Below are 24,156 nucleotides of genomic sequence, written 5' to 3' on the forward strand. Positions count from 1 at the left end.
GCTCTCAAAGCAGACCGGTTCATTCATGAGGGGGGAGGGATTAGGGGCAGGATTAGGACATGACGCGCAGCAGTCACCGCTGGCCTATGGAGTAGGAGGGGGAGAGGCAACGCCTCAGACCGCCCCCTCATGAATACGCCGGAGCGCTTTGAGAGCGGTTTGGCGTTTGTAGTGTACAGCGCAGCGGTGCTTGTTAGCGTTATCAGAGGTTTCCGATAACACTGGCAGTGTAACACTGCTGCGTCTGTTTTAGCACTAGGAGCTGCTCACTTTAGTAACATCTCCTAGAGCCGTTTTTAAGGGTGACAGCTCCTCTTTAAAGAGAAAATTAACCCACCCAAAATAAAGACTTCATTAAAAAACTATGATTAAAAAGCACTGCCCTAAGTGGTTCCTCTCCATGGCTGCAATATTACAAAAATCTGTTTTTAAACTTATGTGCAACTCAGCTGATGTGAGTCATTCACACTAAGCGAGTCATGAATATTAAAATTTACTTGCATTGCCCCGCCTCTTTGTTCCTGATTGTTCCTGACCATGATATTCTGCTGTATGGAGATCTCTGTTACATCACTAAGCACTTAAAGTAATGTGGCCAGGATGACATCATCTAAGGTCCTGTAACATTGGAAACATGTACCCCATGTATGTATCTGATGTCATGAAATCCCAGCATGCCTCCATGGAGAATGGGGAAAAGTAGGACTCCATGGAGGATGGGGACGAGTAGAGGTCCATGGATGCTGCTGTGATTTCAAGGGATCACATATATGCATGGTGGCTCAGTGGTTAGCACTTCAGCCTGGCAGTACGGGGGTCCTGGGTTCAGTGTTTCTCAGTGTTTGCGTGGGTTTCCTCTGGGTCCTCCGTTTTCCTCCCAAACTCCAAAACATACTGGTAGGTGATTAGATTGTGAGTCCCATGGGGACAGGGACTGATTTGGCAAGTTCTGTACAGCGCTGTGTCATCGGTGTGCCCTATATACAGTAAATAAAATAATTATTACGGTATATAGTTTACTAATGTTAGGAGGCTAAAGGACCTGTGATGATGTCACCCTGGTCACATGACATGCTGAGGAGCAATACTACTGATTGCTTAGAAAGATGAGAGAAGAAAGCAAGACACATCTTGGGCTGCCTCAAGTCCTGTCTGGACAACTTTGTGTTGCGGTGACGACCTGGGTGTCTACAAGGAGGGCTCTGAGCACCCATGTGATAGGTGCACCACCATTGCTCGATACCATATATTTGTCATTTCATCACTAAGATAAATTTCATATGACTCTAAATGAACATTGCACTGAAGCAATCTGCACAATAGTAGATAAGTTATGAGCAGCACCTTAAAAAAAATCAGTGCCACCTTAAAAAATAAAGAAGGAGAAACCATCATTACCATTTGGCGAGTAGGTATAAAAACAAGCAGTGTGACAGCTCAGAATTCCCACTAGACAATTGTGTTTCCAAATCTTCTCATCAAACTGTCAAAAGCTTTACAAGGCATAATTTATACTTGTCTGCGAGACTCGGAAGCATTCCTGCCTGGCACTAATATCTATCACCACGTAGCACAGAGAAGAAGATTCTCAGCAAATGGGGGCAATTCTATTTCACACACTAATAAAGCCGAATTACAGTGACAGCTGCCGCTCCCCAGCCCTTCCGGATACAAGCAAGAGATCACAATCTGCCAAAATTCTCCCTTATATTATGACCCCTATAATAACCGGACGAAACTGCCACAACCCAACTGAAAAAATGCGGGAAATTCTGATATACTGGGGCAGATTTACTTACCCGGCCCATTCGCGTTCCAGCGGCGCGTTCTCTGCACAGGATTCGGGTCCGGCCGGGACTTATGAAGGTAGTTCCTCCGCCGTCCACCAGGTGGCGCTGCTGCGCTGAAAATCATCTCAACGCGCCGGAATGCACCACCTCGGACCAGGTGAAGGTAAGCGCTTCCTAAGCGACACTTTTTCGGTTTTTAAATGCGGCGGTTTTTCCGAATCCGTAGGGTTTTCGTTCGGCCACGCCCCCCGATTTCCGTCGCGCGCATGCCGGCGCCGATGCGCCACAATCCGATCGCGTGCGCCAAAATCCCGGGGCAATTCAGGTACAATCGGCGCAAATCGGAAATATTCGGGTAACACGTCAGGAAAACGCGAATCGGGCCCTTAGTAAATGACCCCCACTGTGATGACATCTCTTTACCTACATTGGTGCAAAAAGCTCACACTCTGCTAGAAGCAATAGACAGGCTGAGGGTTGTCTCACAAACTTGTCCCTACAGAGTGGATCCTTGCAGCACATCTCCACCTTGCACCCCTAAAGATACTACTCAATAGGTTAGATTTGCTTATCCATTCACGATCCAGCGGCGCGTTCTCAGTCAAGGATTCGGGTCTTCCAGCGATTCACTAAGGTAGTTCCCCCGATGTCCACCAGGTGTCGCTGCTGCGCTGAAGTCCGCTGGAGTTCACCGTCCTATCCTGGGTGCAGGTAAGCGCGTGTCACGCGACAATTTAGTTTTTTAAATTCTGCGTTTTTTCCGAATCCTTCGGGTTTTCGTACGGCCACGCCCCCCGATTTCCGACACGTGCATACCGGCGCCGATATGCCACAATCAAATCACATGCGCCAAAATCCCGGGGCAATTCAGGGAAGATCGGCGCAAATCTGAAATTTTCGAATAACCCGTTGGCAAAATGCGATTCGGGCCCTTAGTAAATGACCCCCATTGTGTCCGCTGGATAGCAACTGTGCCATATATTGGGGCACATTTACTTACCCGTCCCGTTGATGCCGCCGATCCGGAATGTCCGATGAGGATTCGGGGCTGCAGCGATTCACTAAGATCGTGCGTCCAATTTCCTGCATGTGTCGCTTCCCCGCTGAGGTGCGTGACACAATTTGGTTTTTAAATTCCGCGGTTTGTACGAATTAGTTGGGCTGTCCGACGTCCACGCCTCCCCGATTTGTGTCGTATGCAAGCCAGCGGCGATGCGCCACAATCCGATTGCGTGCGCCAAAAACCCAGGGCGATTCAGGGCAAATAGGAAAAAGTCGGGAAACCCGACGAAAATGCGTCCGACAGACCCTTAGTAAATGTGCCCCATTGTGTTCCTAAATAATACACTACACAAAATAATAAAGGGAACACTTAAACAACACAATATAACTCCAAGTAAATCAGATTTCTGTGAAATCAAACCGATGGACAATCAATTTCACAGGCAATTAGCAAGACACACTCAATAAAGGAGAGGTCCTACAGGTGGGGACCACAGACCACTTCTCAGTACCAATGCTTTGTGGCTAATGTGTTGGTTAATTATGAATGTTGTCTGGAAGAGAATTTTTGGAGAGAAGCGGCGCTTCCATAGTGTAATACCCTTTGTGAGATAATATGGTATTGTATAGTATTGTAACTGCTCACCTGGTGAAGTTGTGCTGACGTGTATTGGAGTCTGAATCCTTTCTCCAAATATCGGAGAATAAATCCTGAAGGTAAATATCCACTGGGTTTGGATCAACAGGTGATGAGCGTTTCGTCAGGCGCTGGGACGACTCTGTAAATGATTTTCCAGGAATTTTAATTACCGTAGTATAGATAAACACAATAAAATAATTATAAAAAGTATAAATATATATATATTATTGGACTGGCTAACAACGCGTTCCAGATCGGTAGCATCTGAATGGTTACAGGTAGATGACAATTTCCGGCTGTCAAAACACTGTCCGGATGTGCACAGTCAAGATTAAAGGATGGACATTCGTGTGTATATAATAATATTACAATAATATTACAACACATGAGATGGTAGTACAGAAAACGGAACACGAGTACAAACATAGAATACGAAATTAATAAATAACAATGTATACTATTATTTCGGTACCTGCAGGGCCGGTTCTAGACAAAGTGGGGCCCTGGGCAAAACTAAAAGTGGGGCCCCAAAATAAAACTATTTTATGACCAGTCACAGTCAACAAGAGGCTCCCTTTAGTATGGTACAACAAACTGTAATTTTCAGATAGCTGATAGGGAGATTGATAGGCAGCACGGCGGCTCAGTGGTTAGCCCTACAGCATTGCAGCGCTGGTCAACATCTGCAAAGAGTTTGTATGTTCTCTCTGTGTCTGCGTGGGTTTCCTCCGGGGTCCTCCGGTTTCCTCCCACACTCCAAAAAATTACTGGTAGGCTGATTAGACTTGTGAGGCCTATTGGGAAGAGGGACCGATATTTTTTGAAAGCAGACACTTGCCCCATTTTCAAAATAGCATCAAAGAGTTTATAGACATAGGCGCCTTCATGCAACTTTGATTCGAAATGAAACATTTTACAAAAAAATACTTAAAATTTGACTTTGATGGCAAAAAATGTGCTCCAAACAGAAACTATTTACCTTCACATCTCCTGAATGTAATAGGTGGACATGTGTAGAGTTCACAAATGTCCCATATTGATATGTTTACATAAATAAATCATCATAATATCACTAAAACTGTAATAACTAGAGATCTGCTTTTCAGCTACAAAATTCACACAAATCTATCATTGTCTGTTCCTTACACAATGGTCACCCAAATAAATAACTATATATCCATAAACCAAGCTAATGAGATGATAAAGTCATGTTTAGATGTCGCCATTGTATTATCCGCACAATAACAGAACCCTCTGCGGATCATAAGAATGAGAGTGAGAACATAACATAGGTGTAAAGAATGGAGGATGGTGTGAAATAATAACTTTATTCCAGAACATGTGTGTGCTTTTGGTGTTACATATAACTTTATGGACATGTTCTGGGTTTGAATGTTCATTGTATCAGTTAATTTTCCCAACAACAAAAAACTATCACAAAATAAAAGGGAATAAGAGAGAAAGTGTGTTCTTAGATTCTGCAAAGAGAAGGGTTAAAAACATGAATATTAGTTGATATTATCCCCTCTCAAAATGTAGTAACATCCGAGACTACAAGTACGGAAGCCGATTTGAATCAAAAGGCTACGAAACTACGTGTACGGTGGCCGATAGGAGTCAAAAAGAGGAAAATCTTGGGGCCTGGATGTGCCTGTCAAATGCGGGGTGATTGCAAGCGCAGGAGGTAAATATGAGATGAACTTTGCTGTAAGAGTAATAGTAATGAAGATGGCGAGTTTTGTGGTGATTTAAATGTGATCTGAATGTGGGATGGTATTAATGAGGAAAGGTTATGATCAAAGGTTTATATTCCTATTTTTATAGAATTGTTTCGTTGGCTTCGTTTAGGCCATTTGGAGAGAGAGTGTTTGTTTAGTTTATACAGGCGGTCCCCTACTTAAGGACACCCAACTTCCAGACAACCCATAGTTACAGACGGACCCCTCTGCCCCCTGTGACCTCTGGTGACCTCTCCGGATGTTACTATAGTCCCAGACTGCAATGATCAGCTGTAAAGTGTCTGTAATGAAGATTTATTGATAAACTCCAAATATCACTGGGACAAAAGAAAAAAAATTGTCTAGAACTGCAATTATAAAATATACAGTTTCGACTTACATACAAATTCAACTTAAGAACAAACCTCCGGACCCTATCATGTATGTAACCCGGGGACTGCCTGTATATCCAATATACTTCACGTCTGCAAAGCAGTTGGAAGCGATTGGATGGAGTCTCGGGTATGTGGTCTATCGGCATAATGGAAAGGGGAGATTCGTTTTGGAATGTATCCTTTTCTTTTTTTTTTTTTTTTTTTGATAATCATTATTTTTATTTTTTTGCAAAAAATGTACAGTACAAAAACAGAAGTCAGACATTGCAGTTTAACAGTGTTCACCCATATAGCATTTTAACAAATTCATATAACCAAGTTACCCACGAAATGCTAGACATAGTCCAACCTACCAAAACCCCAGTAATAACCCCTCTCTCCCCTTCTTTAACCAGTGAAATTATACTCCTTATATCAGAGCCATATACTACTTAGCTTCCACCAAGCTTTTTCTTCTTTTTTTTTTCCCATTGGTAGGCCTGATATACCGTAGCTAAGGAGAACCCCTCCCCCCACCTTTTCCCCTCCCACCCACTGGCAGAAAGAAAGAAGAAGAAAAGAAGAAAAAAAAAAAAAAAAAAACCAAACTAGTAAAACACTTCCTCAGCAGTAAGGGGGCAACTTATTTCCATTTACTCCAAATCTCAGCCCATTTCCCTTCAGTTCCACATTTGTCAGCATGGATTTGTTCATATCTTTTAATTTTTTGTGTAAAAGCAAACCATTGGTCCACATTGGGTATCCTGCTACTTCCCCATTCTCGAGCAATAAGAACCTTTGCTAATGTCATAAGCTTTAATACCAGTAACTTCTCTTTTGGCATCGTTTTATCGCTAGTTCCAAACATACCCAAAACTGCTACACCAATCGAGGGAGATTGTATGGAGAAAGTCAGCCTCCTCTATTTCACATTTAAAGCATTTAGATGAGCTCTTCACTTTCATCTTGTACAGCACATCTGGAGAGTAGTATAGTCTATACAATACCTTTGTCTGGATAGCTCTGTGATTTTCACTAATAGATCCTAACTTCACATTCCTGTACACCCCTTCCCACTCATGCCATGTTATCTGTCCTATCTCCTTTTCCCAGTGTTCTTGTGACTTATGTTTAACCCCTACGAACATACCTTTAATCAATAATCTATATACCCCAGCAACCACCCCCTTTTCTTTTTTAGTGTTTTTAATAAAGTCTATACATGGATGTGCCTCTAACTTTATGCTTCTACGCCTCTTTATTGCTTTGATTGCGTGTGCTAATTGTGAGTATCTCAAGAAATCCCCATTGTTCAAGCCTACTTTTGTTTTAAGTGAAGCGAAACCTACCACTGCCCCTTTGTCCAGTATCTGAGAAAAAAGGTACACCCCTCTATTTTCCCAAAAAATGGGATCTGGAAGATTACCGAGCTCTGGAAAGAGGGGGTTGTGCCACAGAGGAGTGTCTTCTATAATACCTTCCATATGAATTATTTTCTTCACCTGACTCCATCCTTTATGCATGGCCTCCTTACTTGTATTTAACTTCTTTTTTTCCCCCACTACCCCCCTCTCCAGTGCTTCATACACCGTGACGGCTTTCCCATCTTCTATTATCCAGGTTTTCAATGGGTCATCCCTATCTTTCCATCCTACTATCCGGGACATTTGGGCCGCAAGAAAATAACCCTGCAGAAAGGGAATACCCAGTCCCCCTTCTCCTAGAGGTCTGTATAGGTGGCTCATTTTGATTCTAGCTCTCTTCCTCCCCCAGATTAATTCATTAAGGATAGCTTCTATTGCTTTAAAAAAAGAGTTATCAATCCAAATTGGGCAAGATGACAGAAAAAACAAAACTTGTGGTAGCAGGATCATTTTTATGAGAGCAATTCTATCCGCAAAGGATAGAGGTAGTCTATCCCATATGTGGACCCTACTTCTAACCGAGTTAATTAGAGGTTTCAGATTAAGTAGTTCGTATTCTTGCACTTCTGCTGAAATTACAATTCCGAGATATTTCAACGATTCCTGGCTATTCATTTTGATTCCAGATTCTAACTCTACTGTCATATTCCCATCCAATGGCATCAGACCTGACTTACTCCAGTTTATCTCTAAACCTGAGAGATGACCAAATTCTGTCACTGTGGTTACCGCATTGGATATCGATGCGGGGGAATTTCGAAGACATAGCAGGATGTCATCTGCATAGAGGCACAACTTGTCCTCTGGTCCACCGCTTCCCCCTCCCTCTATACCTCCGTGTGCCCTTATTTTAATAGCAAGGGGTTCGATAAATATGGCAAAGAGGAGGGGGGAGAGGGGACAGCCCTGTCTCGTACCCCTGCTAAGAAGGAAACTCTCCGACTCACTCCCATTAATACCGATCCTCGCCTTGGGGGAATTATATAGACACTTTACCCAGTTCACAAACTCCACCCCAACGCCAAATTTGTCCATCACCTCCCAAAGGAACCCCCACTCGACCCTGTCAAAGGCTTTAACAGCGTCCAGTGACAGGATCGAGCGGAGGCCCCCCTCACCCCTCTCTATGGAGACAAACAATCTATTCAGACAGTCGCTCACTTTTCTGCCCGGGATAAACCCCCTCTGGTCCTCATGAATAATACCGGTGATTACGTTCTTAAGACGTCTGGCTAATGTCTTTGCTATGATTTTAGCGTCGGTATTAATCAATGAAATGGGTCTGAATGATCCTGGGTCCAGTAAGTCCTTGTCTTTTTTTGGAATTAGAGTAATAATAGCTTCGGACATTGAGTCCGTCACTTTCCCCCTTCTATAAATTTCTTGCATTGTAATTAACAGCATTGGGGCCAGTACTTCTTTATATCTCCTATACAAACCGAAGGGGAGGCCATCCGGGCCTGGGGCCGAGTCGCCACTACAGGAGTCAATTGTCTCCTCCAACTCCTTCAACGTAATCGGCGAGTTAAGCGCTTCTACCTGATTCCCAGACAAACGTGGAAAGGTAATATCCTGCAGGTATCTTTTAGTATCTCCCGTTTGATTTTTATCCCCAACCGACTCATAGAGGTGCTGATAAAAACGTTTAAATTCCTGCAGTATCTCGTGTTGATCTCTATGAATCTGTCCTCTATGTCCTCGAATGGCTAAAATGTTCTTGTTTCCTTGTTTATTGTTGTTAATCATATTGGCTAGCAATTTACCTGTTTTCCCCTTTTCCGTGAAATGTCGCTGTCCAGCAAAGAACAATTTGTGTTGGGCTTTTTCTATTAGGAAGTCATCATATTTTTCCCTGGCGACCTTGTAGGCCCGAGTAGGAGTAATATCTCCTGAGCGCCCCAGGTTCCCAGATGCGTCCTCTACCTGCTTTTTTAAATCTACCTCCTTCCTTTTGAAATTTTTCTTTTTAACATTAATCGCGTGTGAAAGCGTAGACTTAATAAATAGTTTTAACGTATCCCAGACTGCAAGGGTACTTGCGGTGTTGATGTTCCTGTCCCAAAATTCTCCAATAGCTGTTTTTAAATCCAGACTGGGTTCAAGAATAGTTAACCAGTGGGGGTTTAATTTAAACTTCCGCCTACTGAATGATGGTTCCCCTAATGTAACTAGGAGTGGGGCGTGATCAGAGATCACAATAGGTTCATAGGTCATTCTAGAGATGTTCCTCAGCACCTGAGAATTAGCCAATCCATGATCTATTCTGGACAGGGTGTTACAGGATTTATTATGACAAGAGAAAGCCCTTTTTTCCCCATATTTTGCTCTCCATATATCCTGTAGACCCATATCTTGACAGAAGTTATTCAATTTTAACCCCTCATTAGGATTTATTTTCGTTGCCCTCAGTAAGTTGAGGCGATCAAGATGAGGATCAAGGACCATATTCAAGTCACCCATAATTAGGATTCTAGTACAGCCTTTGGCCTCAATAAAGTGGGCAAATTCTGTGAGAATCTTTACCGATGGGGGAGGGGGGATATACATAAATGCAAGAATATATTCAATTCCATTCAGCAGACAGTGCAAAAATACAAACCTACCCTCGCTATCCAGTTTTTTATCGAATAGTTTGAAATCTATACTGAAATGAATCAACACCGAAACCCCTTTTGAGTAATTACACCCAAATGAATGAAATTCCCATACAGCCCATCTTTTTTTTATTCTGTATCCTATTTCTGGGGTTAAATGGGTTTCCAACAATACTACCACAGCTGGCAAATGTTTATTTATTACGTCGAATATTGCGCATTTTCTTTTCCTATCACTCAGGCCCCTAATATTCCAACACAAAATTCTTATTGCCTTCTCCATTCAGAGAGAGAGAAGAGAAAAAAAAAAAAAAAAAAAAAAGGAAAAAACCCCCTGCCAGTATCACCCTCCCCCCCCCCCCTTACCCCAACTTGATCCGCTTGTAGCAGCATACAGAGGATCCCTATACCTTACATCGCCCTCCCGACATCCAGTGACCATTTTTGCATATTTATATAGCGTTCATTATTAACATTTTATCAATTTACATCATGTTATTGATACGTTTGATCTTCCCTGCCTCCTGTCTAAATCCCCTGTCCCTCCAGCCAGTTCGAGGCTTCCTCTGAGGACCCAAAGAACAATGTTTTATTTTTATAGATTACCCTCAATCTGGCCAGGAAAAGCAGGGAGAATTGTATATTTGCCTCATGCAGCCTATTTTTCACCATCTTATAGCTTGCCCTCAATTTCTGTGTCTCCCTCGCGTAATCTGGAAAAATGGCCACTTTTTTCCCATCCATAAGCATCTCTTGTTCTTTTTTCCTCGAATTTCTAATAATGTAGTCCCTATCCTGTGAATTAAGACATTTCACCAAGATTGTTCTAGGGGGTGCCCCTGGTATCGGTTTCTGGAAGGGGATTCTATGAGCTCTTTCCACTGCAAAATTGGAGGATAACTCGTCACTGCCAAATATTTTCAATAACCACTTCTGCAGGTTGATGGCCATATTCCCTTCAGAAGGGTTCTCTGGAAACCCAATTATTCTTATATTGGCCCTCCTCGACCGATTCTCCTGATCTAGCAGCTTTTCTTTCAATTGTGCATTCTCTTCCCTTAATTCTTTTATGTCTTTCTGAATTGTTTTAATGTCTTCCTCGGTTTTCCTAACGCTCTTTTCCATTCCCTTAAACTTATCCCTCAGTGAGTTCAAGTCCTCCCTCATCAACGAGATGTCAGAGCTTATGCAACCAACCTCCTTTTTTAGCTCAGCTACTGATGATTTAGTTTCTTGCACCGTGGCGAGGATCTGAGCAAGAATGTCTTCGCTTACAGGATTAGGGTTTTCATCGGGTGGGGAGTTCGATCCTGAAATGTTAGGGGCTGGTGGGGGCAAATCCTCCTTACTACTTAGTTTAGCTTTGGTTGGAGAGGCCTTCCACATTTTATCTAACCCTCCTGACCTTCTTTCTGGCTTTTTTGGAGGCATGATGAAGTAAAGAAACCTACACCCAACAATGGCAAACAGGTAATACAATGAGACCCACTTACGTTCTGGGACCCAACTCCTAATAGGTGGGTTATAGGCAAGTGGTGAAGGTTAAATCGTTTTACAAATTTTAAGCCGGTTAGTTATTATCCTATTATTGAGCCAAGCCTGAATTAGCTGAATTTAAGTCTTGCGGTAAAAAAAAACACAAAGGGCAGGATGCAAATATGTAATACAATAGCACCTAGGTCGCCACAATCGCCGCGAGCTTATAATTATTTCAACACAGATTTAACTAAAAATGCTCAATAATACAGCCTAGGCAAAAAAAAAAAAAAAAAAAAGATGTTATTGGGGCAGACCCAGCATTCCGACCCAGAGCATAGGAGTTGGTTGCCAAATTAGAGACCTTAAAGGCATCCTTAAAGACGCTTGGCCGGCTGCAATATTCACCTTTACCTATCAGGTTTACAGAGTACTGCTACTGCATGCGATTTTTGCTTCAATTCAGACAAAGGAGGAGTACTAGTTATAAAGGGCTGATATGTCATACAATTACAACTCAAATCCAAAAGGTGCAGAGATGCTAATCATACAGTTTTAACATAAGACCCTGTGGGAGCAAAAATGAATTAGATGCAGGAGCCTACTCAGAAATATTAGGGGTACTAGCAGGGTAGCCCCAATACAGAGACCACCTCAGCTTGGCAGACTTTTCCCAGAAATCCACATGCAACCAAATTGCTGTTTTCCTAGTATTGCTTATAGTCCAAGCAGAAGCAAAGAGTTAGTAGCAAAATGTTAATATAGCATGCAATTTCGGCTTAAGTCCAGAAGATGGAAGAAGCTAATATAACATTAATTAATAGCGTAGCTTTGAATATGGAGTATTAGTAACTGTCTGTTAGGCAGGTCGGGTGAGTTAGCGAAGCAGGAGCAATGGATTTCCCTTACTAACTGGTAGTAGGGAGCCGAGATATTACTATTTCAAATAGATGTTACTCACTTAGTCACTCAGCAGTTTATTAGAATAGCGATCCTGGATCCTAAAAAACTTGAGTTGGTGCGTACTCCACACTGGTCCCAACTGGTCGCTGGTCCCGGCCGCAGCAAGGCAACAGCTCACAGGTAGTCCCTCCGAGAGATCGGCACACAGCTTCAGCACACAACCCAGGACGCTCCTTCCTTACTTCCTTTACTCACTTAGAGGACTTGTGGCCCCCTGTTCAGCCTTTACAGCTTTGTGGCTTTACCTCATCCCGCCTCGAATCCCCTCTCACTCCGAACGTCCGCTATTCTTCCATTATTCAGCTCCCGAAAACTCCCACAGAGCGTCCACTCGCCAAGCGGTCCGGTCCGGTCTGGCCTGGTCAAGGCCTGTCACAGCGCCCACCGAGATATCCAGCGAGGGCGATGGGGGCAGCGTATCCCGGTTCCACGCTTGGGCACAGCAAGTAATGCTCGGTCACAGCAGAGGGGGCAGGTCAGGCAACGAACGCTCCGGTGCCGAGGCACTCACATCTAGTCGGCGTCTCTGTGTCACGGACATCGGGAGGCGGAGCGGCGTGCTCTCACGTCATCCCGTCACGCGCCCTGGAGCCGGAATGTATCCTTTTCCTTTTTTATTCCGTATTTCTTTGTGTTGTCTTATAGAGATTTGGAGAATGCCTTGAGCAAGGAACTGCAACACCATATACATCTATCACTCTTGGACATATCTGAGAATCTAGCACCAAGAGGACTTTGACCGACTTTTTCCTCCCCGTTCCCGGAGGACATAGAGTACATAACAGCATGGGACAACCTGTAGAGTAAGTTTTCTGTTTCAATGATACAAATGATTAGAGATAAGAGACTCAATGAACGCCATCAACTTACCTGTAATATCGATCAGATTCTACCCCTTTTAAAAATGTATCAACAAACACCTGAATTTAACAAGATGAATCTTAACATCAAAAAGTAGAACATGAACTAAAGCATAAAAAAGTACAGAAATCAAGACGAGACAGGCAAGACAAACAGGATTCAGTTTATAGGAACTGGTTTAAAAAAAACAACATCCCAAAAATAAAAAATAATTATAAAAATGATCGGGATCCATATTTTAAACCAAGAACATTAATGCCTCATACAAATAAAAATAAAAATAGCACATTATTTTTTAATTTAAAAACCAACCAATGGAGGGATCCATGACATAGAAGAATTACTACCACCGTTCTGGTAATAAACATATCGAAAAATATTGAAAAAAATCGTAAAAAATACCATTCTTAGCAATACAGAAATACCCTCATATAAAGCTAATGGATCACCGATACCGATTGTTACAATTACACCTACAGCCAAAGAGATGTCACGTCAAGCGGAACTCCAAGAGTTTACAGCCACTGTTCACACCTTAAGAGCAGAAGATACACTTCCAATACAGGGACCCCACAGACCCCGCAAAAAATCAAGGAAACCATGGCCCATCTTCGCAGGCTCTTGGGCAGATGCAAAAGCCCAAAGAATCATTGCCCTAACACACCAACAATGGATGATGCCAACTGGTCATTCATTACCACACATGAGGACCTCACACCAAGACATCACATAGACAAATCCCCTGTTACACACATCCAAACTCATCCAAACATGAAAATACAGGCAGTCCCCGGGTTACATACAAGATAGGGTCCGGAGGTTTGTTCTTAAGTTGAATTTGTATGTAAGTCAAAACTGTATATTTTATAATTGTAGTTCCAGACTATTTTTTTTTTGGCCCGATGACAAATGGAGTTTCAAAATTTTTGCTGTAATGGGACCAAGGATTATCCATAAAGCTTCATTACAGACACCTTACAGCTGATCATTGCAATCTGGGACTATAGTAAAGCATTCAGAGAGGTCACCAGAGGTCAGATGGGTCTGTCTGTAACTATGGGTTGCCTGTCGGGTGTCCTTAAGTAGGGGACCGCCTATAAACATGAAACTAAACATACCAAACTAAATCTCCCACACACAATAGATCGATACATACGTTCTTTCTGCCAGTAAAGTCCCGAAAAAGAAAAAACTCAAACGAGAAAAACAGGGCAGCAAAAAAAAGAAAAAAACACCTAGGTAAAGAAACTAAAACCACTGCAAAAATATTCAATCTTACAGATTACACATTGAAACTAGAAGAAAAATCACTTTTAGAAAAGGGACTATCCTCTGGTCCCAATTCGGAACCGGACAATTTTGAATTATTTTTGGACCTAAATCAATACATCAGAAAACTGACGCTTAAAAGATACTTTCTAAAAAAAGAAAATCCAACGGAAAATATCCCAAAGCAAAACAGCAAAGCCTAATAAAAAATAAATCTAAATCTTACCCCCTTAGAGAACGGAGTCAAAACATTCTATCAATTAGTTCTCAAAGAGTTTAACAGTCCCACAACATCATCTAGGCAACCAAATAAGAGAGGAAGATTTTTCAGTATTGATAATAAAAATAAAAACAAAAATAAAAACCTTACAGAAGAAGAGGAAAGAGCCCTGCCGACCTTACAAAATAATTCCGATTACGTCATCCGAGGGGCGGATAAAGGGGGAGGAGGAATAGTGATCCTACAACAAAGAGGCCATGCGTGTACACAGGTCTCTACACCGGAGTATGAAAAAGCTATTGGTGTCAGAATTGGGAAAATTAAGAATTAAAAAGTACAAAAGGTTTTCATTTTTTTAAATGAGACTTGCTCCTGTCATAGATAGTGTGCACCACTGCTTTTTCAGCCCATAAAGACATGGTCTCAAGAGCTCCCCATCCCTTATGTGTATCCCCCTCCCTTCCCTGTCCCCCTGTTCTAATGTTTCCTTGTTTTTCGTTTATTTCTTTGCCGAACATCTGCACTTGGCAACGGCTACTCTGGCATTCTGGGGTTATAGGCCAATGTTCTATGCTGCAATCCCTTTCCCCTATATGCAATGAATATACGATCCATGCTGTACCTGATCCTGCGCGGTCAGTCATATACTGCCATCATTTACTTGTACTTCTTTTTGTGTTTACCCCAATAAATGTTGATTATACATAAATGTTCGAGAGCCAGCGCGCTCTCTAGGGAGTGGGGATGTCCGTGCGGCCTAGGCAGGAGTGGAGCAGGAGTGGAGAGGTGAGTTCTGGCTGGGGACCGGGGCAGCACCACCATGGAGAGGGGCACGGGTGTGCCTGCGATCTAAGGCATGGATTGCGGGGACACCCGGGACAAATAATAACGGAGCAGCTGGGGGCCTAGTGAAGGAGACCTGTCTAGATCACAACTGGCAGATTTCTCAACTATCGACATGCATCAAAAGATAAAAAAGTAACAGCTTTTAGAATCTGATGGTAAAATAAGGAAATCGTAGCGCCATTGTGAGGGCCAAAGTGCCTTTAAAAGTTAACATGCTAAACATGCTTTGTTACAGACCCGTCTGACTTCCATCAAGGTATCATGTACAGGAAGAAATAGTTCTCTATTACTGGTTACATGACATGAGATAGAATCTGTGCCAGAGGCTCCTGATTTATCCTTTAACCCCTTAACGGCTTGGACATTGGCGACTTGACACGTGTCACTATAAGGGTTCATAACTTTGAAATGCTTTAACATTTCCAGGGGATTTTGAGACAGTTTTTTTGTGACTGTTACTTTATGTTGGTTGAGAAATTTGAGCAATATGTTTAGTATTTATTTATGAAATATACAGAAATTTGCCAAAAATTTTGAAAAAATGTTTTACAAATTCAAATTGTTTTACTTTTTGGAAAGTTAGTCATATGACTAAAATAACTTGATAACATTTTCCATCTGTCTGCTTTAACTTGGCCTCATATTTCAAACATAATTTCCTTTTTTTTTTACGATAACTTCAGCTGCGACTTTTCAGTTTTTTCATGAAAATCGTCAAAACCTATTTCTGGAGGGACCAATTTAGAAAGAAGTGACTTTTCAAGGCCTATATGATAGAAAACTCCCACAACTGACACCATTTTAGAAACTGCACCCCTCAAAATATTGAAAACAACCTTTGAGAAGTTTGTTAACCCTTTTTCACTAGACTTCACGCGTCTAGTGAAGTACCTGGGGATTTGCCGTGGAACACATAGGGGCAGATTTACTTACCCGGTCCATTTGCGATCCAGCGGCGCGTTCTGTGCGGAGGATTCGGGTCTTCCGGCGATTCACTAAGGTAGTTCCTCCGACATCCACCAGGTGTCGCTGCTGCGCTGAAGTCTGCCGAGGCCCGCCGGAGTTCACGATCCTATACTTGGTGAAGGTAAGTGCGTGTCCTGCGACCCTTTTTTTTTTCTTAAATGCAGCGGTTTCTCCGAATCCGTCGGATTTTTGTTTGGCCACGCCCCCCGATTTCCGTGCATGCCGGCGCTGATGCGCCACAGTCCGATTGCGTGCACCAAAAACCCGGGGCAATTCAGGGGAAATCGGAGCAAATCGGAAATATTCGGGTAACACATCGGGAAAACGCGAATTGGGCCCATAGTAAATGACCCCCATACAGTCTATCGGGATTTGCTGTCTATCCAGTCTTATATATGTATATCACTAATTTAAAATGAATTGTAATTTATGATATGATGCCCATAATTGCAGTCATGGTAAACAGAACACATTAGCCATTGTTATCGGAATATTCGAAGTGAAGGGACCACATTCAGGTCGTATTCATTTGCGCCTCTTGTCTTACAGCATAGCATAATATAAGGTATAATTGAGCTCCCGAATTTTTTACTACAAGGGATGGAGGTTGCATTCAAGATCCTGAGGACCCAGACATGACATCTTATGACATGGACTATGGACCAAAACCCAAACGGTGGTACAGATGTTGCGGCTGGGTGTGGATAACATGGCATATCTATGGAATTTTATATATTCATGAATCAGAGGAGTCGTCTGCTCTAGGACGGACACGACAGCACAGTTTTTTTCTTTCCTAGTCACAAGGAAGAATAAAATGCAGTGTTAATATTGCTCAGTGACACTTAGCTGAACTACCTCTGAGTGACTGTAGCGCTAGTCTTATCCATGACCTTATCCTGACAGTGTGTGACAAATATTATGCACATTTTACCTAAAGGGTTCCCTGGAGAATTCAGGGAGCAAGTGAACTTTTGAAGCTTACAGTTTCTGCACTTCGCTTACCAAGATACACAGAAGCCGTATATAGTTGGAGAATCGACAACTAGAGAGAAATGAACATTGCTTTCAGCCTTACTGCATTAGGATGAGTTCCTAATAAGAAGCTCAACTTTTGGAGACTATTCCACAATCTGCAACCTGTGCCCGTACAAGCTGGATGCTGCAATTATTCACACTGCATCCAAAAGTACAGATGAAATAGATGCACTCATCACAGGAGAAGAGTCACAATTTACACTGTCATCCTAAAAGTCCGGCCCTCACCTTGCTAGCTTACAACCTTGCATAAACATACAGGGTCACTGTCACGGGTGGCTATGCGATCCATGTCACACCCATGCCCCTCTCTGTGGCGCCTCCACTGCTCCGTCCCCAGGCCCGGACTTACCCATCCACGCTCCTGCTCTGGACCCGTCAAGGCCTCATGCGCCTCCCCGCTCCCTAGGGTGCACGCCCACTCTCTAGGATTTAAAGGGCCAGCGTCCTCCTGATTGCCACTGGTACTTCCGGCTCCGCTATATAACCAGCGGCTCCCATCATTCCCCGCCAGATCTTCAGCCATTTCCTGTGAAGTGAAAGCCCTCCTGTGTTCCTGCGTTTCCAGTGTTCCTCTTTGTTCCCATTCCTGTGTTCCTGGCACTGGCTGGTTATATACAGACACTGGCTGGCTATATACAGGTGATGAATGGCTATATACAGGGGACTTGCTGTCTATATACAGGGGACTTGCTGGCTATATACAGGCGCTGGCTGGCTATATACAGGTGATGAATGGCTATATACAGGGGACTTGCTGTCTATTTACAGGCGCTGGCTTGCTATATACTATGGGGCAGGGTCCGGCAGGCTATATACTGTGGGGTGGCAGTGACCAATGCATTTTCCACCCTAGGCTTATACTCGAATCAATATTTTTTTTTTGTGGTAAAATTAGGCGCTTGGGCTTATATTTGCATTGACTTATACTTGAGTATATACGGTATATTATATTATTAAAGCTCTCCTCACCATCTATGTATTCATTAGATACAGCCCCCTCACCCCCATGGATTCCTTATGTACAGCCTTATGTGGGCCCCCCCAGGAGTCCTGGGCCCCCGGCACTTGCCCATGTATGCCCAGTGCTGGTGCCGACCCTGCTAATGCTATTATACTTACGCCTCGTCTCTATGGTGAAATATGCATCTAATCGGATGACTTGCTATTTCCTGATCCTCTCTAGTAATGTTTACGTGTGATGTGCGCATCCTCTGATGGGCAGCTGGGCTCCTACTTTTGACTTGTGCAATATTCACGAACGTAAGATTATAGATAATCACTGGTCTACCTTATACTAAGATCAGGTGGAGGTGAAGCTTTCCCATTGGCTGCTCATACTTTTTAACCCTACCTCTGCCTGGATGACAAGGCAGCGTGCCGAAACGCGCATGGGAGTGCCAGTCATCTGGGTAGACGCTGGCGTCCATTGTCACAGGTAATAGCACATTGTACTTTATTGTATCCCAGGTTTGGATAGTAAGGTGGTTTCTTGTTGTATGCACACGATCTTGTCTGCTTGCCTTACTATAGCGATTGTGCTTCTGGATAATATCTGTGCCACAAGGCATGTGAGCTCCGGTACTTATGCTAATTCTCTCTTCATACAGTTCATAAGTAAGACATTTTATTATACTTTTCCTGCGTTGATATTGATGTTTGTGTTTCCCGCCGATACAATGGACTTCATAAAATTTGTATATTATACTTTGATAAAACTGTAGCTTAAGTCTGGCTTATTTATGTAGGTTTATCTTTAGGCTGCCAGGTTATGATCTAAACCAGTGATGGCCAACCTATGACACGCATAGCCATTTTCAGTGACACGCGGCTGCCGGAGAGTTAAGTTTCATCCTCGGCTCCTACACGGCCAGGTGCAGAGCCGGGAGGCTGAGAGATTGTGAGAGCGGAGCCTGCGGAGATAGGCGGAGAGCGGGCATGACAGGCTGGGCAGGGAAGGGCTTAAGGAATACTTGGGTGGTAGTGATTGGGGGTGGAGAATAACAAGTGAGGCGATAGGGGGATTTAAAGAAGGGGGTGGAGTTAGCTATTATATAGGTAGCTGTCAGGAAGGGAGGGCCACATTCTGGCCAGAAAAAATTGTCAGAGTAGGAGTGCTTGTCAGAGTAAGGGTGCAGTTGGAGTCAGTTAGAATAGAAGTGCAGTCGGGTGGTTAGATAGGGCAGATAGCAGTAGGCTGTGGTTAGACAGGGGTAGTTAGTGGTCGAAGGGGATGGAAGAGTTTTTGGAGAGGATGCGGGAGGAAGCAGCAGCAAGAGGTCCCGGATGGATGGCGGAGCAGATGGCGGTGTGGGGTGCCGAGAGGTCCGGAGATAGCGGGGAGGAGAGACCAGCGCGGGCCAGGAGGCCTCCGGCACGACTAAGCCCGTCCTCCTCTCCACGGCGTGGGAATGGCCGCGGAGAACAGTCGGCGAGTGCAAGTGAGCGGCGAGCAATGGACCCACCTGCCAAGAAGTCCCGGGCGAAGTCTGTGCCTGCCGCAGGTCGGGATGGTCGGCGCAGCATGGAACGTGGAGGGCAGAACAAGATGGCGGCAGCCCGCGGGGCTGCGAAGATGGCGGCCGGAGCAGCGGATGGTCGGCGGGAAGGTGCCCGGAAGAGGAGGTGTGGCCAAGATGACGTCACCGGAAGTCGGGGTTCAGAGGTCGGCCGGGAGCGAGAAGAGAGCGAGCGGGAGTCGATCACCACCAGGGCAGCGGTGAGTGATGCCGGGGCAGCCAGGGGGACCGGAGCGGCTGCCACGAATGTAACGGTCGGTCGGGGGGTTAGCCCCCGGCCTACCAGGGCTTGGGCTGCTGGAGGAGAAGAGAGCGGGGGGTGGCTGGGCGGAGCGGCTGACCCCCGGGACCGGCAAGAATGGCGGAGGGAGCTGTTCAGCACACCTCAGGAGGTGCAGGATGGAAGAGAGGCCGGAGGTGGTGGAGAGAGGTGGGCACCCACTGCTAGGCCGGCGGCAGCGGGCGCGGTGCGGACAGCGGGGGCGGAGCTAAGGGACAGCTCGGCCCCTAGGATGGACCAAATGGCGTTGTGGCCTGGGGGGTTAGTGGCGGGCGGGTATAGGGCTGCTGCAGGGGCTCCTCAGGTTGTGGGGAACGGCTGCAGCAGCAGGGCTGGAGCAGCGGCTATTGGTGCTCCGCTAGGGTTTGATAATGCATGTTTCCAGGGTGTTTCGTCAGTCTTTTTTCCTTTACAGGAACAGGGCGGGACGGACGGCGCCATCTTGGACGTGGTACGGCGGGCTAGCGGAGTAGCTACGCCAGGGAGCGGATGTGCGCCAGGAGCTCTTCCGGGTACAGCTGACGGCTCGGTACAGAGGACATCGACAGGGGAACCCGGATTCACGCCGGCACCGCATGGCGGTGGCTTGCAACATCCAGGTGTGTTCACAGATTCACCTTTCAGAAACAATAACACTACACAGACACAAAGGGTTAGCTTACCAGGGGTGGCGGGGCAAGCCGGGCCACCTATTATGGCTGATGTGCGTATTCATGCAGTGGGTGAGTTATTTCAGGGTTTCCGTCAAGTGTTAGCATCGGTAGAGTCTACTTGGGGGTCACAGTTGGGAGGTCCACTGGGGGCTTGGAGAGGCGAGCAGGCAGGAGGGCAGGCCCCTAGGGGGGAAGCAGTTGCTAGCGGAGCAACAACAGGCACGGGTAATGAGGCTGGGGCTGCCACAGAGATAGGGGTACAGACAGAGAAGGAGAGTGGATCTAAGGTCTTACCAGTATCGGATGGGGCAAAAGCCAGCCTTTATATCTGTTTTGATGGTCCACTTGGGGGACATTTGAAGCAGGAGGTAAAGGAGAAAATCTGGCGAAGGGAGAATTTGGACATCTTTACACTACTTCCTCTAGAACGCTTTAGTACTGAAAAGTGGGAGAAGGGGAAGGAGCACAGGAAGGAGGAAGATGAAGAAAGGAGGAGACATAGATTAATTCCTAGGAATTTTGGCAACTGGTTGCATGCATTTGCTGTATTGGGGAGTGTGGTTGGAGAGAAACATCCGGAATGCTGTTCCGGGTTGTTTGGTTATTTAGATACAATCTGGGAAGCATATAAAACATATGGGGGCATCGCTTGGCTGAAGTATGACGAACAGTTTCGGCAGAGGATGGCGGTGCAGCCCACACTGCAATGGGATCATAGGGATATTGCTCTATGGATGAGAATTATGACTGCCCCCAAGACAGCACCCAGGAATCCATTTGGGAATACAGGCGCAGGGCCATTTCCAGAGGCGCCCGACAGTACAAAACCTGGTAACGTGTCGGGCGGGTTTAAAAAAGGGGTGTGCTGGAAGTTTAATGAGAGTTCGTGTAGCTGGGGAGCTTCATGCTCCTACAGACATGAATGTTCGGGGTGCGGGTTGGCCAATCACCCCTTATTCAAGTGTTTTAGGAGAGCAAAAACAGGACAGCAGAAAACGGGAGACGGGTCTAAAAAAGGGGGAGACACCGGTGAGGGTAGAAGAAATGACGCGGTGGCTAGGGATGTATCCAAATAAAGAGAAGGCCGAGTTACTGTTAGATGGTTTTCGGGTAGGTTTTAAGATTCCGTTTAAAGAAAGTTTGGGGGTGGGTTTTGTTAAAAACTTGCGTTCAGTGGAAGAACATCCGGGGGTAGTGAGAGAAAAGTTGCAGAAGGAAGTGAGCTTGGGTAGGATGTTGGGCCCATTTGATAGTCCGCCGGTCATGAATTTAAGGGTATCCCCCTTGGGAGTAGTTCCAAAGAAGGAGGTAGGAAAGTTCAGACTAATTCATCATTTATCCTACCCGGCTGGGGCATCGGTTAATGATGATATTGATGGATCATTGACGGCGGTATCTTACACGTCATTTGATGCGGCGGTTGCATTGGTTCGGGATGCAGGGCAAGGGGCATTGATGGCGAAGGCAGACATCGAATCGGCCTTTAGGCTGTTGCCTGTGCATCCGGACTCCATGCACCTGTTGGGTTGTTGTTTTGAGGGCAAGTTTTATGTAGATGGCTGCCTCCCAATGGGTTGTTCCATTTCTTGTGCGTATTTCGAGGCATTCAGCACGTTTCTGGAGTGGGTGGTTAAAAAAGAGTCGGGTTTAAATGGAGTTATTCATTATCTGGATGATTTTCTGTGCGTGGGCCCAAGCAGGGGTTGGGGGTGTGCAGGGTTATTGCAGACACTACAGGAGATCTTTAGAAAGTTTGGGGTACCACTAGCAGAAGATAAGACAGAGGGCCCGACCACGTGTTTGTGTTTCCTTGGAATTGAAATCGATTCTGTGCAAATGGAGTGTAGGCTGCCGGTGGCTAAGCTGGAGGATTTGCGGTTAGGGGTTCAGGAGGCGTTAGTAAAAATAAAGTTATCGTTAAGGCAGTTGCAGTCTTTATTGGGGAAGCTTAACTTCGCCTGCAGGATAATGCCGATGGGGAGGGTATTCTGTAGGAGACTGGCACAGGCTACGGCTGGAGTTAAAAGGCCGGAGCACTTGATTAGGTTAAGGTTAGAGCACAGGAACGATTTGCGAGTGTGGGACAGTTTTTTGTTGAATTACAATGGGAGGACATTATGGATGGAGGAGCCGGTTACAAGTGTTGCATTGGATCTGTTTACGGACGCAGCGGGGGCAGTAGGTTTCGGGGCATTCTTTCAAGGGGAATGGAGTGTGGGTAGTTGGCCAGTGGAATGGGTGGAGAAAGGGTATACTAAGAATCTCTGTCTTCTGGAGTTGTTTCCAATTGTGGTGTCAGCAGAGTTGTGGGGAGAGCGGCTTTCCAACAAATGTGTGGTGTTCCATTGCGATAATATGGCAGTGGTGGAGGTATTAGGTAAACAATCAGCGTCCTCTCCTCCGGTTATTCGTTTGCTACAGCATTTGGTTCTGTTATGCTTGAAGCGGAATATTATGTTTAAGGCTGTGCATGTCCCGGGGGTGGACAATAACATTGCTGACGCATTGTCTCGCTTGCAGTTGGACAGGTTCCGGAGGTTGGTGCCGGAGGCTGCAAGGGACCCTTTGCCATGTCCAGGGCACCTATGGGAATTAGTTTGATGAGGTTCTTACATTGGATACGTAGGTCATTGGCTCCGTCAACATGGACAGCGTATCAGAAGGTTTGGAGGAACTGGTTTGTATTCTCTGATGAATGGAGTGCTGAGCGGTATGGAGGGTCTCGGTCTGACCAGTTGTTTTGTTTCATGGCTGATTTGTTCGATAGAGGGGTTTCAGGTTCAGTGGTCCATAAAAATTTGGCTGCGTTGTCCTTCTTGTTTAAGTTATTAGGCGGGGAAGATGTTTCGCAATCTTTTCTGATTCGGCAGGCGACAAAAGGTTTTGTAAAAAACGGGACTAGGGTGGATGGCAGGAGGCCAGTATCTTTTGAATTATTGAAAAAGATTGTGCAGGAGTTGAATACAGTGTGTAAATCAGGGTATGAGGTTTGTTTGTTCACAATGGCGTACTCGTGGGCGTTTTTTGGGGCGTTCAGGATCGGGGAATTGGTTAGTAGCAGTAAGACAAAGGAGGAAGGAGTTCAGACTCGGCATGTTAAGAAAGTGGGCAACGTTGTGCAAATTTGGATTTTTGGCTCCAAAACGGACAAGAAGGGAAGGGGGTTTATGATTAAGTTGCATAGATTGTCGGGTTGTGATTTTTGTCCAGTTTCGGTTTTAGAAAATTTTGAGGGCATACGGAAGCAAGACAGAAAATCATTGTTAGTGCATGAAGATGGTTCCTCTCTGTCAAAATTTCAGTTCGTGTCAGTCTTCAGGGAGTGTTTGGCACGGAGTGGTTTAAACCCTGGGGAGTATAGTTCGCACTCCTTCAGGATTGGTGCAGCAACTGAGGCAGCGAGGTGGGGATTACAGGATGAGGAGATTATGAGGATAGGGCGCTGGGAGTCAAAACGCTTCAGATCTTATGTCAGACCGGGTTTAATGGAGGGGTAGATTAATCATTTAAGAATGATTGCTTA

The 24,156-nt window shown here is 45.0% G+C and overlaps 1 protein-coding gene across 1 annotated transcript in view; it reads right to left on the reverse strand.

Annotated features, from left to right (window-relative positions):
• Nucleotides 1-1,902: 1,902 nt before the first annotated feature.
• The window catches only part of RPS24 (ribosomal protein S24), a 61,522-nt gene continuing 39,268 nt past the window's right edge, over nucleotides 1,903-24,156 (reverse strand). Inside the window, exon 6 of the mRNA XM_072129296.1 lies at nucleotides 1,903-1,913. The gene's annotated coding sequence lies outside the window, so the exon portion shown is untranslated. The remainder of the gene's footprint in view (nucleotides 1,914-24,156) is intronic.

The sequence above is a fragment of the Engystomops pustulosus genome, chromosome 11 (assembly GCF_040894005.1).
Source record: "Engystomops pustulosus chromosome 11, aEngPut4.maternal, whole genome shotgun sequence".
In the NCBI taxonomy this organism is placed as follows: Eukaryota; Metazoa; Chordata; class Amphibia; order Anura; family Leptodactylidae; genus Engystomops; species Engystomops pustulosus.